At 45.9% G+C, this 18,019-nt stretch overlaps 1 long non-coding RNA gene across 1 annotated transcript; it reads left to right on the top strand.

The window, feature by feature from the left end:
* Positions 1 to 2,059: 2,059 nt before the first annotated feature.
* Positions 2,060 to 15,962, top strand: LOC128328822 (uncharacterized). Its single transcript, XR_008309406.1, has 3 exons — positions 2,060 to 2,204; positions 10,880 to 11,027; positions 13,745 to 15,962. It is a non-coding gene; the product is annotated as an uncharacterized LOC128328822 (long non-coding RNA).
* Positions 15,963 to 18,019: the final 2,057 nt, after the last annotated feature.

Below are 18,019 nucleotides of genomic sequence, written 5' to 3'. Positions count from 1 at the left end.
TTGTAAAGTGTCTAATATATGTATTCCCTAGGCAGTGTATACTGTTTTAAAAGTATAGCAGAAATAAAAACACCACAATAAAACAATTATTTATTTATTTCATTCGATTTCTATACTGCCCTTCCAAAAATGACTCAGGGCGGTTTACACAGAGAAATGATAAGTAAATAAGATGGATCCCTGTCCCCCAAGGGCTCACGATCTAAAAACAAACACAAGATAGACGCCTGCAACAGTCACTGGAGGTACTGTGCTGGGGGTGGATAGGGCCAGTTACTCCCCCCCCCACTAAATAAAGAGAATCACCACATTAAAAGGTGCCTCTTTGCCAAGTTAGCAGGGGTTAGGGTTAGGGTAAAACATTTTAAAATGTTTTAAACTAAAAACCTGAGAAAACAGGTGGGTCTTAAGGGTTTGTTTGTTTTTACAGGTAGCCAGAAATGGAGAAGCTCTTATTCTGGCAGGGAGTGCATTCCAAAGCCCTGGGGCAGCCATAAAGAAGGCCCGGTCCTGAATTGCCACCAAATGTGCTGCTGGTGGCAACTGTAAATGGACCTTGCCAAATGATTGCCATAGGCAGCTGGGTTCATGACAGAGAAGGAGTTCTCTTAAATATTTCAGAAGCCAGTAAGTTTTGGTGGGAACTGGAAAACCAAGGTGTAGACCATGCCTGCTCAACTTAGACCCCCCAGCTTTTTATTATTTATTTATGTATTCAATTTCTATACCGCCCTTCCAAAATGGCTCAGGGTTGTTTACAGATAAAACAAAAACAGTTAAAATCAATCAACAATTAAAACAGAGATTTTAAAATACTGTAAAAATAACGGTTAGACAATAAAAACAGTTTAAAAATCCTGAAAAACCAGGTACATTAAAACAACAATTTAAGAACCCTGGCAGGCCAGCCAAATAGATAGGTTTTAAGGGCTCTCCTAAAAGCCAATAAAGAGTTCAAATTACGGATTTCTGCAGGGAGTGCTTTCCACAGTCCAAGAGCAGCTACAGAGAAGGCCCACCTCTGAGTCGCCACCAGACGTACCAGTGGTAACCAGTGGTTTTGGACTACAGCTCCCATAATCCCCAGCCACAGTGGCCAATAGCCAGTGATTATGGGAGCTGTAGGCCAACATGTAGGAGCTCTGGGCTCCTTGGAGGAAGAGCGGGATATAAATGTAATCATCATCATCATCATCATCATCATCATCATCATCATCATCTGCAGGAGGACTGAAGTTGAGCCGCCCTGGTGTAGACAGATAGATGGTTAGCCGCAGTATAGGGCAGCTTCATATGTTCAGATACAGCTGCATACTAATAATTCTCATGATCACAGCTGCTGAACAAAAAGTTACCACAACAGTGGGGATTGCTTCCAGCTGTATCCACATACAGCCTAGTTTGCAAGACCGTTTCCTCCATGTGATTGTGGGCATGAAATTGAATCCATAAAATGACCCTAACATTTATGTCCATCCACAGCCCTGCCTTTCTGGTAGGGAAGGGGGTCAGAGTCAAGTTCCCCCTCACTTGCTACAAAGACGGATAAGCACCACCAGAGTGCCATGTTAAGTTACGTATGCGGTGTGCCCTGAATGGCAGATGTATGCCTTTTGTCTGCATGTGTCAGGGGGGCTGAGGCCAATTTGCCTGTTTTTCATTTAACAGAACATGGCACAGCTTCATGTCCATCTGCATGTCATTTACAATAAATCAGCACACACATATTAGTATTAGGCAGCAGTTGTTTGTGGTTGTTCTCAGTGTTGGGGTTGAACAGGGGAGAGGCACCAATCTCCTGTGTGATGAGCTTTGGCTGGGAACCAGGATCCCTTGATTCTATGGGGCAGAAGAGTATTCTAAGCCAGGACTTCTGGCTTCCCTGGGCCTCAGTCGCCCCCTCCAGTCAACATTCTGTTCAGGACACTGTTGAACTCGCCCTGCCCGTGACCCCCAAGTACTCCACCCACAATTCCCCCCCAGCTGCTGTTTCCTGTTTACAAGCCGGAGCGGGAGCTTTCATCAGTGGGTTCTGAGCTCACTTCCCCCCCAACAGGAAGCCCTGCAGGACAGAGCTTCCCGCCACACCCCACCGACTGGGGTGGGGTAGAGAAGCACAGGGGAGGGGGGTGGGCTTTAAAGGGCTGAGGCTTGACGCCTGCTGTAATGCGGGCGAAGCTCGGCAAAGGCAAGACGCGGAAAGGGTAAGATCGAGGGGATAAAGAATGGGGAGGGTGCTGGGTGGGTGGGCGTCCTGTATCGCTGTTTTCTTCCAGCTCTAACCATCTCCCGAAATTTCGGCAGTCTCTACTTCGCGTTCCGATCTTATGCATGTTGGAGAAAACCCACCGAGTCCAGGGGGGCTGCTGCTTAGTGAACGGGTTTAGGATGTCAGCTTGATCCTATCCATCTCGACTCAGGCGTCCGTTCCACTCTGTTCAGTGGGCTGCACGCCTCCCTGGGAGTGAGCCCCACTGAAAATTTACTGCAGGGGTTCCGATCCTGGGTCCTCAGTTGTTTTTGGACTACAGCTCCCATCATCCTCGGACATTGTTCATTGTGGCTGTGGGTGATGGGAATTGTAGCCTAGCAACGTCTGGGGACCCAAGTGTGAGAAGCCCTGATCTCTTGGGTCCTGCTCCTTGCCTTCAGCCTCCACCCCCGCTTAGACCACTCGACTTCAGCCTTTTAACTCCAACTTGCAAGATGGGATCCGTTGTTAATGTCTTGTCTCTCTATGGCCCTCTTTCTTTGCTCTCTCGAGAGTGCAGAGGAGGACACGGTAGGTACTCCTGTATCTTTCACGGTTGTGCAGAAGTGAGAATTTTGGCTGGTGCAGGTTTTACCCTGCCTTAGTAATAAGCATCAGCCGCCACAATTCCCTCTTCTGCCTCCTTATGAAAGGCAGATCATATTAAAGGGAAAGGAGGAGCTGTCCTTCTTTTCAAGTGGTCTCTTCTTGTTTCTTTGTCTCTGCTTTTAAAAACGAGAAGCAGACATGGTAAAAAAAAATTGTGCTGCCATTGCTAGACCTGACCTTTGGCCAGGGTATGACCATCTGACCTCCCAGCCCACCCCCTTGAAGACCAAGGCACTAAACCCCACTTTCCTTATAGAGAAGCCAGCAGCCCTTGCTCTAAGATGTCCATTAAGATCCGTTCCTCTCTAGATTTCACTTCACTCCCAGAGATCCATAAGTCCTGATTTTTGCTTCTCTTGCTCAGATGAACCCTAGCTTTCATTCCGGAGAATTGAGGGGCAGTTCTCTTTCATGCTCAACCCCAAATTCCATCCCATATCATAGAATGAGCATCTCAAAAAGTAACTTCTGCTAACGGACCAGATAGATATTAAGAGAAAGGGGATTCCAGATCTGGTAGCACTTAGGGAAAGCTGTCCTTAAGTGCTGGACTCTTAAATGAGTCTCCCCTGGTGTGTTGCTGAGCCGATTGTGGGTATGGTTGCCACCTTTTCCGTCGGTCGTGCTTCTTGTACCTTGAACAGCAGCCTGACACATAGAAACTCTTGTCTATTCGTAGCTTCATTAATTGTTCTATTAAAACTCCAAAACATGTAACATACAAGTTGTGGGTAGACCGAGTTGGGAAGCAGGGGTGTCCTTCGGGGTGGGCAAGTAGGGGCATTGCCCCCTGCCCCAGCCCTGTGTCAGCAGCAGGGAGAGTCCATCCTGGAATCACCCTGTCTCCAATGCAGGCATACCGCTGAGCTGGCTGAGTTGGAGGGCGGCTGAGGTGGCAGGCGGGAGCTGGGCTGTGGTATTGGCAGTGGTGCAGAGGTTTCCCACTGCTGCCAGCCCGGAGTTCAGCTCCCACCTGCCGCAGCGGCTACCCTCCAACTAGGCTAGGCCCCATGGTGTCCTCTGCTTGGCAAACCAGAGTGTACTGTGGGCCCAGCTGAGTTGGAGGGTGGATGGATGCTGGGGTGGGAGGGAGCAGCATTCACATGGCAGTGGTGGGAAGGAGAGATTCCAGGCAGGGATCTCTGCAGGGCCAGAGCCCTGTATCTTTGTGCTGTTGCTTCTTGCCAGGTACCCTGTACCCCTATAAGGATGCTGGGGTGACTGATGGCACCCCGGCCCCTCAGTCACTTGATGAGAAGGTGTCACTTTCCTTACTACTTACCTCCATGCCGGGAGGGGTGGGGAAGTGTCACTTGCTAACTTACTGTATGCTAGCCTACAGTTTAAGGCACCAGAAGCAGGACTGTCACAAAACATAGCGGGGACCCTAATTATAGGCCACCAGACTTCCTTTCATCAGTTCTTTGGCGTTTCTGTGGTCATACATGCCCTGTAAGTTTCCTTATAGTCCCTTCCAACCCCTTTACCCGAGCTAGAGAAGGATCAAAAGTTCTATAGTCTCTAGCTATATATATTTACTAGGTATGATCCTTTCTCATTATACATATGAAATTAATATGTGTAAATTTAACATTATCCAGCTGGACCTGATTGCCTGGCAGAACCTGATCTTACAACTTTACTAGTATCTCCAGTCTTTGGAAACTTTGAGCTGTATAGGGTTTGAGAATCCTTTCGGGATGAAGCACTCAACCAGGCGTTCTCAAACTTGGGTCCCCAGACTACAAGTTGGGCTACAACTCCCATCATGGCCTTCAGCCCTTGTGGTTGGGGATGATAGAAATTGTAGCCCAGCAACATCTGGGGAGCCAAGTTTGAGAACACCTGCATTAAACAAACAAGTTGGGTTTTCCAGATGTTGGAGAAATGTACTGTGCTGAAATTGTGGTTTCCAACATTCTTTGGCCAAGTTTTCTCACATTTTTTTCCTCTCTGCCTTGCAAGGAGAGACTGCTCATTTGGAAACCTTTATTTCAATTTGATGGATCTATGTTAAAAAATACTGCATAGCAGCAAGCAAGTGTAGTGTTTACCACCCCACTTTCTATTGAGCAGGTGGAAGTTCAAGGCCAATTTCCTTGCAAAAAGTACAGATAACTTGTAATATTTTTGTAATATACTGGTAGAACAGCTGGGAAGCTAGCAGGCTGGGCTGGTTCCAAAGCAACATCACTCCCCAAATGCAACAGCAGCATCCCTGCCGGAAGACCCTAAATATGCTTTTGCCATCCAGTTCTTATATCTTAAAATGTTTAATTTGAGCAAAACCTGCTAAAAGACTTCCCTTTGGCCATGCGGGTCAGGTGTATTTTAAGGCACTTTCCCACTTTTCTGTTCTTAAAGTTTTGTATAATAGGCCATTAGTGCCCATTAAGGAAACATGGTTCACTGTCAGTTCTTTCTAGGATCTTGTATAGTCTGCTGGTGATTTCTTAGCTTTGGCAGAACAGAATTAGAGGGACAGAATATTGTGTGTGAGAAGGCGTGTCTCTGTGAGTTACAGCAGACTTTACATGAGATCTAGCTGCTGATTTTTCTTATATACCTTTTACCTTAAGGCAGTTGCAGGGGTCTCAAATATTTCTTTCTAGAGCAAATAGCTCTAGGGGAGGTTGAGTCCCTCCCCCATTTTTCTGATCTAACTCCCCCCCACCCCTTCTGCAAGCTGCAGAGGCATGATATAAGAACATGTATCTGTTTTCCCCACCAGTGTTTCCTGTAACAGGGATTCCCAGACAATGTTGACTGCAATTCCCAGCAATCCCAGCTGCAGTGGCCTTTGGCTGAGGATTCTGGGAGTTGTAGTCAACATAATCTGGGAATCTGTGTTACAGGGAATACTGTAATCCCCTGGGACTAATAGCAGCTTTGGAGAAAATAGCACAGGAGGGAGGGTCCAACCTCCCTAAGCACTGCTGCTGCAATCAAAATCAGAGTTTATTTTATTTTTACACTTATATCCCACTCTTCCTCCAAGGAACCCAGAGCAGTGTACATGATTATGTTGATTTTCACAACAACCCTGTGAGGTAGATTAGACTGAGAGATAAGCGATTGGCCCAGAGTCACCCAGTGAATTTCATGGCTGAATGGAGATTTGAACTGGGGTCTCCGCACTCCTCGTCTAACATTTTAACTGGTGCACCACACTGGCTGTGTGTGTGTGTGTGTGTGTGTGTGTGTGTGTCTTAAAAACTGCATTTGTTTTAGTTTGGATTTCTGATCATGGCTCAGATTCCTCTCTTGCATACCGCTCCTCATCCGTTCATTCCCCATTCAGCCATGATACTAGCTGGGTGACTCTGGGCCAGTCACTTCTCTCTCAGCCTAACCTACTTCACAGGGTTGTTGTGAAAGAGAAACTCAAGGTTGTTGTGAAAGAGAAACTCAACTGGGCTCCTTGGAGGAAGAGCGGGATATAAAATGTAAATAATAATAAAAATAATTAATAATCCGTTGCCTTTCCCTTTTTCGGTTAGGCTTTTCAACTCTGTTTGTGCTCCCGTCTGCTTCCAGTGCTGCAACACCTGGCTCTCCTGGCTAAAATAAAGAAGGAAAGAAAAAGCAGCCCACAGGCAGGCAGCTGTTCCCTTAGGGGAACAGCTGCATGCAAGGCTAACCCTCCCCATCTATTAGATAGGGATGGGATACTGTGCAGTTGGCAATGGGTGGAGGCTAGTGCAAAGGTCATGGCAAGAATAAAGGGTGGGGCTTCTAATAATCAGGTGGCCCTTATTTTTTATAAGCTGCTCAGAAATAACTGCAATGGTGTGCAAGGCAGACAGAATGATCTCTTGTAAGACCAGCTTCTTTCAGGGTTGGAATATGTCTAATCTTTCAAGGTTTACTGGCACAGCTGTCCAGTAAAACTCTAGCCTTCCTTTGTGCATCATTATCTGTTCTTGAGGGTGGCAGCAAATATAGATGCAATCATCTGTATGCACATCTGTATATTTAGGTATCCATTTCTGTCCCCTCTCTCTCCAGCAACTTGCCCCCTGTCTAGTTTCCTCCTCCTGTTTCTCTTGCGTCCTACAAACACACATTTCTTAATTGACAGGGTGGTCCTTTGCCTTCTAGGAATTTGCTAACAGGGAATAACCTCAAACCAGAGGGCTGCTTTATAAATTACATTGTTTAACAAACAAACAAACAAACAAACAGGAAACCATTATTCAGACCGACACTGTGCATTTGTGTGTACTGCTTTCAAAGCCAGCAGGGCACCATGGGAAAGCTGTTTCTGTGGGACAATGCAAATGTGACACGGGGAGCTAGGACTGCATCTCCCAACGTTTTTCAAAACTTTAAAGCAGCCACAAGGGACTCTTTCCACACCCCCGTCTATCGGGGCCGCTGTTCTGGGGATGTGGCTTTACCCTGTCCCTTCATGCCAGGTGCCCGATCGGAGCACTTCTTCCAAGTTTCTGTTGTTCCCACATCCCAGTGGTGGCTCTTCCACATTGTGGAAGATCTACTTTGGTTTTTACAGAGCAACCATGAGTGGTTAGGAAAATAATGTTTGGTAGTGAAGTAGGGGGCATGCAGTTGTGCAGGGAGGGCTTGGCTCGCTCTTGCTCCCTGGTGCACAACCTGTTCTTCTGCAGCACATTTGCATCTTGCTTGCATTTTGTTTACGCTGCTAAAATTAACTGTGGGGAGCCACAAGGCAGGGAGGAAGGCAGCTTAGTAATCGCATCTTCCCCATCTACCTTGAGAGAGACGAGCCAAAGAGGAAGGTGAAACGTTTCACCTTTTCATTTACTGCTGGTGCTGATCCTTCCCCACCCATATATTCTGTTATAGGAAGCTGCCTTAAACGGAGTCAGACCCTTGGTCCATCTAGTTCAGTATTGTCTACACTGACTGGCAGCGGCTCTCCAAGGTTTCAGGCAGGAATCTTTCCCAGCTCTACTTGGAGATGCTAGGGATCAGGGTTGATAAGAATAAATGATTTAAAAATACATAAATAAAAATTGGATTTTTAAAATTGGATTTTAACTTTTTAAATACAAAATTTATTTTAAAAGATCCTATGTCAAATATCATCATAAATGTTAATCATAACTCCTAATTATATTCTGTGAACTTGTTAACAGCAGTATATGAGGCTGAGAGATCTGATCAGTCCTATTCTGCAGGTGTTGTACATGCAGCACATACACACTCACACTCTCACACTCTGAAGCCCTTGCCTTTCTCTCTCTAAAAGTACAAAGACATTAGGCCCATTCATACGAGTTCAACAAAATCAAATCTTTATTGTTACAGTCACTCGACCAGCAAAAACGAGTTCAACACTCGTACAATGAGTGTACAGTGTACACAGGTAGAGATCTTACACAGGTACAGTCATTCACATGTTATGTTGAATGCAGATACAGCAGTACACTTCCTGTCTGTGCCATGCGTTTGAGGGGCCTGTATCCAGGTTCACTTTAACAATGAACCCATACAGCAATTCACACAAACGTGTAAAAGTGTACAGACATCTGTACACTTGTACAGCATAATATCTGACTCGAGTTAAAGAAGGCCAATGAATGAAGAGAAGATTTATGGGGATGGAATAGATCTGAGTAAGGAGGAGGAGTCTGGATATAAATGCAAGGGACAGGGGAGGGGAATAGAAAGTAAAACCAAAAGTGAACAGAACATATCCATGCTGTCCCGAGGAAACATTTTCAGAGTGTATCCTCTGTTGTAGAAGGAAAATATCTATCGTGGCAGCAGGCCGTAAAAGAGACCCCGCTTGGGAATATTTTAATGAAGTTCCTGTACCTGTGGATAAGGCAGGGATGTGTGAAATTCAAACAGTGCAACAAAGAAATGCAAGGCCTGGTTGCCCCAATGAAACAGCATTATGAGATGTGTGCACTTACCTTCTAAAAGTGAAGCCCACATCTATCGCTAAATATGTATTAAGGTTATATTAGACAACAAGAATGTACCTTTACTAGAAAATTATGATTAAATAGAATCTTCCTGACTAGTGATTTAAATTGTGATTAAAATCAAACTTCTGTGAAGTGCTTTAAATCAATGTGATTGAAATCAAATCAGCCCTGCCAGGGATTGAACCTGGGGCCTTTCGCAGGCAAAGCATATGCTCCCTCACTGAGCTATGGTTACCTTCATCATGCTGCACATGGAGAGAGCCAGTGCAGAATTAGACCTGGGTTCTGTGCACTTGGGGGTATTGTGTTTTGCAGAACATTTTCACACACAAAACTGGTGTAATGCAGTGGCTGAGAACCTGAGCTGAGAAGCCTTCATTTCAAATCACACCTCGGCCACAAGCTAAATAGAGGCAAGCCTTTGTATCTTTCTCAGAATCTTTGTGTGCATGTGTGACCGTTTCTAATGTGGGGTAGAAAACAGAGAAGAACCACTTTAAAAACCCCAAACCAAATGTGCATTCTCCAGGATTAGGCAACCTTTGCTCTCCAGATGTTGTTGAACTATAGCTCCCATCCTCCCCTGGTAGAGTTCCCTCTAACAGGAATTCCCAGATGTAGTTGACTACAACTCCCAGAATCCCTAGCTGCAATGGCTTTTGCTTGGGGATTATGGGAGTTTGGGAACATAGGAAGCTGCCATATACTGAGTCAGACCATTGGTCTATCTAGCCCAGTATTGTCTTCACAGACTGGCAGGAGTGGCTTCTCCAAGGTTGCAGACAGGAATCCCTCTCAGCCCTATCTTGGAGAAGCCGGAGAGAGAACTTGAAACCTTCTGCTCTTCCCAGAGCAGCTCCATCCCCTGAGGGGAATACCTTACAGTGCTCACACTTCTCGTCTCCCATTCATATACAACCAGATGTTGTAGTGAACAATCTCTGAGAATCCCTGTTAGAGGGAACACTGCCCCCTGGCACAGTCTATTCTAGCCAATCCAACAGTTGTGTTCACATTACAGTTGTGCAGAATGCAAGAATGGATTTTGGTGTCTCACACAAAAATGCCCTTGGGCTAAACATTAAGGGAGGAAATTTGTACATGAAAGCGGTTTAGCCCAAGCTCCTGTGGCATCTTCTGAGGGGATGACTCCAGAAAAGGCTATTCTGTCTCAGGACAGGGCTGTAGACAGAAATGTGAGCAGTGTGGGAGAGCCTCCAACAACTCTGTGATCATATGATGGAACTATAATGGTTAGTGTCGTATTTCTTGAATTGATGTGATGTTATTAGAGTTGCAACACTTAATCTAACCGACTGATTGATTAAAAGCCATTTTACTCAACCAAAAAAGTACCCTGATCAATGTCCTTTCTATCAGAGATTCCCAGATGTTGTTGACTACAACTCCCAGCATCCCCAACTGCAATAGCCCTTGCTTGGGGATTATGGCCATTGTAGCCAACATCTAGGAATCCCTGTTAGAGGGAACACTAACCCTGAATTATTTTGAATAGAAGTACTCGTCTTCTAGTCATTCTTGTTGTGGCCCATGTGCATCATCTGGGAATGGCCTGTAGTTCAGCAGAGAACATGCATTGTATGCAGAGAGCTCCAGATGCAATCCCTGGCCTCTCCAGTTTGAACTGGGAAAGACCCTTGCCTGAAACCCTGGGAAGCTGCTGCTAGTCATTGCTGACAATAATGACCAATGGTCTGATTCAGTAGTAGACCACTTCATATGTTCACCTAAAAATGAAGAAATTGTGCTCTTTCCCTAGAGTCCCCCCACCCTGAAAATGTAGGCTGCTTTCTGAAGCAAACTTACTAGAATATACAAGTCGCACTGAACTCAGTAGATTTACTTATGAGTAAAACATGCTTAGAATTGCACTGTATCTCAACTCGTAAAATTAATCAACTAAGTTCTTTATTCAGGGGATATCATTAGTGATATGCTAGTTTGGGTACACAATAAGCAAGATAAGGAATCAGTTGTTTTTAAAATAATAAATACAGTTTGCCCTCTGCTATTGTGGAGTATTCAGAGTTGAATGTCTTGGACTATAAAATGAAGTTACAGGAAATTCTTCTTGTTTCAGGAAGGCTGTCTTGTAGGATCCTGTTTTGTTTTTCTTCCCAAAGGATGTTTGAGATTTCGTATCCTGGTTCCACTGCATTTGGCATAACCCCAAGACTTGAATTCCTTTCCTCATTTGGCAGAGGGACAAAGTTTTTCTGAGTGTGGCTGTGAGTAATGCACCCCCAGTGTACCATCCTTAAGAATACTTTCTTTCCCCAAATGGCACAGCTGGACACTGCTCCCGCCACAAGCTACAATACCACAAGCTAGCTAAAAACAAGCGACTGGGACAGGCAACCGAGAGATGGAAGCCAGGGGAGGGACCCATCCTGAACCTAGAGCAGGGTTGCTCAACTTCAGCGCTCCTGCAGATGTTGGCCTACACTTCCCATAATCCCTGGCTATTGACTGCTGTGGCTGGGGTTTATGGGAGTTGTAGTCTAAAGACAGCTGGAGAGCCAAAGTGGAGCAGCCCTGATCTAGAGGGAGGGAGGAATTCCCAGGCTCCACAAAGGATTCTGAGAGAAACCTCTGCCTTCTGGGAGTCTAAAAGTTCAATGAGAGACCAGGACAACTTCCTTGGCTGCCCATATAAAGGACTGTGCGATAAAAGACTCCAGTTTCTTCCTAGCATTCTGGAACAAAGCTTCATTGGATGAAGAAGTACCAGCTATAATGGGGAGCAATAATTCTCAATATACTGCTTCATATCTCTCTGAGCAGTAGGAAGTTCTAGGGCCAGTTGCTTCTGGGGAGAGTGTAAGAAAGAGCAGTCTTGGAAAATACGTTTATGTAAAAAATAATTATATAGGTTGGACAGATGGAACACAAGTGGGCACACAGATTAGTGGCCTTGCTATAGATGTTCCTGTCTTCAGGGGTAAGAAGGGTGGCTACCAGGAAGGGGATTGTCTCTGAGGTGGACCCATCTGTGGGACTCCCTCCCCTTGGTCACAAAATTCCACTGGGCATATGCTTTATTAGCATCTTGGCACCAGATAAAAACTCTTGTTTTTTGTCTGGGCATTTAACACCATTTGATCTTGGCCCAACTCAGACATTATGATGTACGAGTGTATAGATATTTGTACACCTGTACATGTGTTTGTGTGAATGACTGTACCTGCATTCATGTTAAATTTGAAGCTGGTACAGGCCCCTCAAATGCATGGTCCAGATAGGAAGTGTACTGCTGTATCTGTGCTTGACATAACATGTGAACAATTGTACCTGTGTACAACTGTGTCTGTATCTGTGTGCACTGTACACTCATTGAACGAGGATTCAACGTAACGTGTGAATGGGGCTCTTAAGTGAATCTGTGCTCTGCTTAGTGGCTCTGATTTTGTTTTGTTTTGTAATGTTGATACTTTGGGTTATTCTATGCAGGCATTGCTTTAAATAAGTTGTAGGCTGCTCTGAAATGTTTTCAGTAGAACAAATAAGCAGGCTGGCAGTGCCAGAGTTTAAAATGCAAGGACTAAATGGAGCCATTTTTTTCAGTGTTCTTCATTGTAAGGACCGGGAGCCCTTGGTGACCCCCATTGACCCCCATTGACCTTGGTGACCCCCATTGACCTTCAGTGCCCTGACTAATTGTTTATTGGGCCTATGTGAAGCTTTGGCCAAAGCTGAGTACTCTGCACATTCCCCCTGGCACCATGTGGAGTCAACTGTTCCCACTGTGGAGTGCTGTGCTTTGCCTAACGTTAGAGGACTCCTTAAAGGAAACCGAGCCCCGGCACCATTTTGAACGTCATGCAGGGAATGCTGGGAAGTGTAGTGCTTCCCTCCCAGAGCTCTTGAGAAGGCTCCGTCTCTCTTAAAGCCCCCCGCCCCCCAGCACTGGGAAGAGTGCAGTAAGGTCAGTTCAATGGGGAATGGGTGGCTCTCATATTGAAGGTTTTTCCTCCTACTTGAAAAATCGTGGTGATCACTGCATTAGCTGGTCTTCAAGGAAACATCTGTGTTCACAGTCAAGTGGCAAGTTATACAAATATCTAGAGAGAGAAGACCATTTTGCATAACGGAAGCACAGATCTGCACCGATGCTGCTGCAAACCACACACACACTCCCCCCCTTCCAGTGTTGAGGCTTCAATTTCAGTGTGAGAAGCTGTGGAGATTACACAGCAAACTAGCTTCTTAAGTGGCAGCTCCACCGAAATTTTGTTTCTGCTCTTCAACCCTGACTAACTTGCCCAGAATCCTCTTGACATGTCAACCATGGCCTTCGGAATGAATGTATTACATTCATGGCAAAGGTGATCATAATCTCTCTAGAGAAATCTTGTGCTTCCTCTATAGCGTCCCCACATTGCAGCTGTGGCCAAGTTCTTTCAACTTCACTGCCCTTTGGAGTTGTTCATGGCTGGAACCAACCCCGTAGAGAAATCTCACTCGTTTTTCTAATACGAAAGCACCGCAGGTACAAGGTTAGGTACTGCATATGCAAGTATTGACCATGGCCTTCATTCATTCATTTGATTTCTTTACCGCCCTTCCAAAAATGGCTCAGGGTGGTTTACACAGAGAAATAATAAATGGATAAATGAGCCACTAACTGAGGTGAGGCCCAAATTCCTACAATGCAAGTTATGTTTTAAAGCAGGCCTGCTCAACTTTGGCCCTGCTGCAGATGTTGGCCTACATCTCCCATAATCCCTGGCTATTGGCCACTGTGCCCGGGGATTATGGGAGTTGTAGTCCAAAAACAGCAAGGAGGGGGCGAGTCCAAAGTCGAGCAGGCCTGATTTAGAGATTGGCTTCCATTTACTCCGCCTGTTCCATTGCCTTCAAAATTTCCCAACCTCCTCCCCATAACCCTCACTTCTCTAACCCGATTTTTCTCTTATTTTTTCTTTCTTTTTTAAAACTCCTACAGATTATTACTTGGATGAAACCACTCTTCCCACCCACTGCCTAAGGAAGGGAGCATTCTTTAACTCCTCCCCTCTGTCTCCCAACCCTTGTACCAGTGCTAATCGTAGTCCTCACTGGTACAGAGGATGGAAGGGAGAGTGGTGCAGAGATATAGGACTGTTCGGTCTCTCCACCCCAACTCTGAGGACGTCTAAACCGGCGACAGAAGCAACCTGCTACACCCTCTTCCTCTCCACCAATGTTCAAAGCCGATTGCGTGTTCTGTTCTGCTCAGTGATATCCACTGTTTCTTCTGCTTGCCTAGCCTGGGCTCTTTCCAGTTTTGGTGGAGGAAAATCTTCTCTCTGTATCGGTTAGCAAAATAAATTTTTTTCCTTCTGACTCAACAAGATTTCAAGGACTCTGATTGTTGGCAGTGCACAGAAACCGGTTTGGGGTTAACCCAGGGGTTCTCAAACTCGGGTTCCAGATGTGATTGGACTACAACTCCCAGCATCCCCTGCTGCAATAGCCAAAGGCTGCAGTGGCCGAGAGTGATTGCAGCTGGGGATGATGGGAGAGGATAGTGACCAACAACATCTGAGGACGCAGGTTTGAGAACCTCTGGAAAGAGGTTGGGCTGCAATGTGGAATTGAGCAGGGCATGGGGTCAGAATGGTCAGAATTGGCATGGGGGCAATGAGTGGTGGGGGAGAGAGAACCAGAGCTGGTCTTGCAGTAGCAAGCATGACTTGTCCCCTTAGCTAAGCAGAGCCTGCCCTGGTTGCATATGAAAGGGAGACTAGAAGTGTGAGCACTGTAAGAGATTCCCCTCAAGGGATGGAGCCGCTCTGGGAAGAGCATCTAGGTTCCAAGTTCCCTCCCTGGCATCTCCAAGATAAGGTTGAGAGAGATTCCTGCCTGCAACCTTGGAGAAGCCGCTGCCAGTCTGTGAAGACAATGCTGAGCTAGATAGACCAGGTCTGACTCAGTATATGGCAGCTTCCTGCATTCCTATGTGCTAAAGTCATTAATATGTGGGAGGTGGGGCAGACAGAAAACTAGAAGAATGGGAAGAGGGGTTGTCAGCGAGAGAGGGCAGTTGGAGAAAGGGTAGAGCAGAGGTAAAGAGTTAGTTGAGAAAAATGACGGAGGACACAATCAAAGTTTATAAAATTCTCCCTGGTGTGGAAAAAGCATCTCTCCTAATCCTAGAACTCTGGGTCTCCTAATGACATTGGTGGTAGAGTGATGACAAAGTTCTTCACACAATGCCTAATTGATCTGTGGAATTCACTGCCACAAGATGAGGGGATGGCCACTGGCTTAAAAGTAGACCAGACAAACTTATTCTCTGCTGAATTTTTTCAGTAGCTATTAGCGGTTCTAGAGAAACAGAGCCTCCTCTTTCAGAGGCAGTGTACCACTGAATGCCCGCTGCATGGGGACAGCCTGTTGCCTTCACACTTTGCTTGTGAGCTTTCTGGATGTTTTGCTGCTGTGGATTTGCTGCTAGACTAGATGGCTCTCAGGGCTGATCCAGCAGGGTTCTTATATTCAGTGTTCCAAAACAAAGGAATTTGTGGAGCTCCTTGGGATTCCGCATAAAGACCTCTGGGACCATTGACCTTTGGGGGAAATTGTGGGAGGGGGAAACTGCCAGTGGCTGTCCCAAAGATGCTTGTGCCCCATGTGCCCTTGTCCCATTTTGCCTCTTGATTTCCCCATTTTAAAGCATGACAATTAAATGTTGTTGGGAGGGGACCTCGGAGGACTTCTAGACCAACCCTTTGCTCAGTGCAGGAAACTGCTACAGCCTCTCTGACCAGGTGGCCATCCAGCCTCTGTCTGAAAACCTCCAGTAAAGGAAAGCCTGCTACTGCACAAGACAATTTTGGTTTTTATTTTAATTGTTGCATTTCTATCCTGCTCTTCCTCGAAGGAGCCCGGAGCGGTGTACATGGTTAAGTTTATCCTCACAACAACCCTGTGAGGTAGGTTAGGTAAAGACCTTCTTGTTCACTTGGGCCTTTTACAATTTTAATTTAATTTTTTTAAAAATTGTGATCTGACTGTAACTGGTTTTTAAAATTGTTTTTGTCTTGTATTTTGTACCCTCACATTTTTTGCTCTCTTATGATTTAATGTATGATTTTATCTCATGTTTTAATGTTGTGTTGTAAGCCACCCAGAGAAAAACTTGTTATAGGGTGGCTAACAAATAAAGTTTATTACTATTATTACTAGCTAGTTCTCCCTGTCTCTTCCCCCAACCCCCACCCACTTATCCAGCTCCTTGCACCACCTTCCCCCTGCCACGGCCACCCCCTGCCATCTGGGATGGCAGCAGAGGTGGCAAAACCTCCTTCCTGCCCCCTCACTGGCTAATTTGGCCCCCGGTCCTGCCTCCCTCCCCGCCTTAATCCGCCCCATGGCAGCAGAGAGGACAGGTGATGGCAGGGTGCTGGTGGCAGAGATGGTGACGAAAGCACCTTCCGTGGGGCCCCCACCGCCCAAATGACAGGTCGGGCTGTTCATGGCCCATTTGGGGGCTCTCTGAGAGCCCTGAAATGCGGGCCCATGGAAGGAGCTCTTGCCGCTCCCTCCACGCCCCGTTGTTGCCGTCTCCGCCACCGTTCCCACCTTGGTCTAAGGTTGTACATGCAAGCCCCACCCCCACATTTTCATTGGTTGCGGCAGGTGCAGGGCTTGCCACATATGACCTTAGTGTTTTTGCCCAGAGTTACCCACTGAACATAGGAAGCTGCCATATACTGAGTCAGACCATTGGTCTGTCTAGCTTAGTATTGTCTTCACAGACTGGCAGCTGCTTCTCCAAGGCTGAAGGCAGGAATCTCTCTCAGCCCTATCTTGGAGATGCCAGGGAAGGAACTTAGAGCCTAGATGCTCGTTTAGAAAACCAAAGAAACTCCATGTTTGCCCAGAATACCACATTCTAACTCAAAGTAACCCCAGCCCAGCTCAGGGACATCACGGCCTCTCATGATCAACGTTGTTATCTCTCTCCACTAAATTGTATCTAAGAAACTTGGTTCTCACAAGATTCTCACTGTTCTTTGCTGACAGTTAAGAAAACAGGATTTAACCAAATAAGGAGTAATCACCAGATGAGCAATGAATCATTTGCATGCGTACTAGATACTTAGTCCACAATTTTATTGCCACGTATACTATGTCTAGGGTGTCAGCATCCATTTTGTTGATTGTATACAGGTGAAACTCGGAAAATTAGAATATCGTGCAAAAGTCCATTAATTTCAGTAATGCAAATTAAAAGGTGAAACTGATATGAGACAGACGCATTACATGCAAAGCGAGATAAGTCAAGCCTTAATTTGTTATAATTGTGATGATCATGGCGTACAGCTCATGAAAACCCCAAATCCACAATCTCAGAAAATTAGAATATTACATGGAACCAAGAAGACAAGGATTGTAGAATAGAACAATATCAGACCTCTGAAAAGTATACAGTGTACTGTGCTTGATTGGCCAGCAAACTCGCCTGACCTGACCCCATAGAGAATCTATGGGGCATTGCCAAGAGAAGGATGAGAGACATGAGACCAAACACTGCAGAACTGCTGAAGGCCGCTAATGAAGCATCCTGGTCTTCCATAACACCTCATCAGTGCCACAGGCTGATAGCATCCATGCCACGCCGCACTGAGGCAGTAATTGCTGCAAAAGGGGCCCAAACCAAGTACTGAATACATATGCATGCTTATACTTTTCAGAGGTCCGAAATTAATGGACTTTTGCACGATATTCTAATTTTCCGAGTTTCACCTGTAAAAGAACACCTCAAGCTGTAATCTATTTGTATTCAATGTAGAGCCATAGCCGTTGAATACCTTGCAACTGCAGTGCAATAAAGCCTCAAAAGAGATTCCCACTGAGTCTGTTTGATTGGCTAAAGGTGGACCCAGGGACCAACCGAATTCATATCATTCTCAAAGCAGCTCCATCCCCTGAGGGGAATATCTTCCAGTGCTCACACTTCTAGTCTCCCATTCATATGCAACCAGGGTGGACCCGGCTTAGCTAAGGGGGCAAGTCATGCTTGCTACCACAAGACAACTCTGGTCTCCCCGGTCCTAGTCCAACACACTAACCACTACACCACACTGGGTCTCTACATTCTTTCCATGGCCAAACAGCTCTTAACAGTTAGAACATTCTTCCTAACCTAAACCTGCTTCCTTGCATTTTCAACCCACTGGTTCTAGTCCTGCCCTCAGGAGCAACAGAGAACAAACCAGCTCCTCCTATCTTA

Source organism: Hemicordylus capensis, chromosome 6 (assembly GCF_027244095.1).
Source record: "Hemicordylus capensis ecotype Gifberg chromosome 6, rHemCap1.1.pri, whole genome shotgun sequence".
NCBI lineage: Eukaryota > Metazoa > Chordata > Lepidosauria > Squamata > Cordylidae > Hemicordylus > Hemicordylus capensis.
This window is presented reverse-complemented; position numbering and strand designations above follow the sequence as displayed.